At 32.0% G+C, this 1,627-nt stretch overlaps 1 protein-coding gene across 1 annotated transcript in view; it reads left to right on the top strand.

Moving 5' to 3' along the window:
• The first annotated feature begins 6 nt into the window (after nt 1-6).
• The window catches only part of DENND4C (DENN domain containing 4C), an 86,365-nt gene continuing 84,744 nt past the window's right edge, over nt 7-1,627 (top strand). The window contains exon 1 of the mRNA XM_006918343.3: nt 7-24. The gene's annotated coding sequence lies outside the window, so the exon portion shown is untranslated. The remainder of the gene's footprint in view (nt 25-1,627) is intronic.

The raw sequence follows: 1,627 nt of genomic DNA, 5'->3' as shown, positions 1-1,627 counted from the left end.
TATATGATTTTCTGTGTACACGTGGTAAGAGTAAAATTAGTCGCAAAAAGACAACATCTCTGAGCATTAAAGGATAACTATTGATCAGTATGATCAGGAAAAAAAACCTGTATTTTATTTTCTGCCCTGTTCTTTATATTACTGTTAAAAAGTTGGGAAACTGCTTTCTAGATGTGAGACTGGGAACTCGGAAATGAACTTAGATAGTATTCATGTGGAAGCCTCTCATATAGGCTTGCTTTGACTCGTTTTTCTAGTGATGGCAAAATCAATCCACATTTTCCCCTCATTGATATCTCCTGTAGCCGTTTTTCAAAATAGTTGATTGGGATTAGGAATCTGATCTTTTGTACTACTGATTTTAGTGTACTGGCAATAATGTCATTTGCCTTTGACTGGAGTAACACACTTAGTATATTACTGTTTGGACTTGTTAATTTAGATAATAGAAAGTCTATGATGTTAGAAATGTTGAAGCTGTAGATTGGATTATTTTACTCTTTAGTAATTTGTAAATCAGTGCATTCTGTTGTTGAGAGTAAACATAGTATTGTGTAGCATAAACTTGAACTTTCAGCTGAAGAAATTTGCAGTTGAGTTGGTGTATGGAGACTGTTCTTAAAACGCAAATGTTTTGACTTACAAGGAACTGCAAGGCTGTAGCAATTCATGGTGCCAGACTTGGAAGGTTATTTGGTTGAGGTGCTCTCTATAAAGAAACATGTTAAGTATCTGCAATAAAAGCTAATTTGTAGCTCTGCACAAGGGATTTGGCATGATAAATAGTAACTCAACAAGGCACCTTCGCTCTTTATATATCTGCCAGTTAAGACCAAAACATTTCATATTTTCATTGGAGTTTCTTGCCAAGACAAATATTGATTTTGCATTGGCTTTACTGCTTAGCTTGAAAGTTAAGTTTCAGTCTTATCGTTGCAACATTAAGCACAGCTTGTAAAGTAGAAAAGCTGCTGAGTCAGAGGCGGGTTGTCTCATTGGGTCTTTCTAATTAGCAAAATGGAATTTCTGTTCTAATTTGAATTTTCAATATATTAATGATTACTGAAATTTAGATAGTAAGGGCAAATAAGCTTTCATAATACTTGGATTTAAATCTTATCTTTTCTATCCTGGTGTCATAATTTGTACCTCTTTCATGTTGTCATTTTAACAGACTTGTAGTGATGGGATGCCTTATTGGAACTGGAGATTCCTTTATGAGTTAAAACTTGGGGAAAGAGCTGTAAATAGTACAGCTGGTGTGAAACAGTGGGTCTTTGGCATTATTGTTTGAAATTTAAAACAATATTTTTGTGGGAAGAATTTAGGTAGTTTATAAACTCAAATATTTTTCTACTTAGTCCGTCCACGTTGTACATAATGTAAATAAGTGTAATAGAATTAATATGGTATTCAGAAACCTTTATATTGGAAAATAATATAACATGATTAAAGGAAATTCAAAAGGAAAATAATTTATTTCTCATATTTACATTTTCCTGTACTTTAATTCTATTATACTTGCATAATATTTAATTGGTATAGTATACTAATCTTATCTATACTGGTTTATAATTCTGTGGTTAATATCCCACATAATTACTGTTTTAAATTTCAAACAATAATA

Source organism: Pteropus alecto, unplaced genomic scaffold (assembly GCF_000325575.1).
Source record: "Pteropus alecto unplaced genomic scaffold, ASM32557v1 scaffold95, whole genome shotgun sequence".
Taxonomy (NCBI): domain Eukaryota; kingdom Metazoa; phylum Chordata; class Mammalia; order Chiroptera; family Pteropodidae; genus Pteropus; species Pteropus alecto.
The sequence above is the reverse complement of the archived record's forward strand: the minus strand, read 5'-3'. Positions and strand labels throughout refer to the sequence as shown.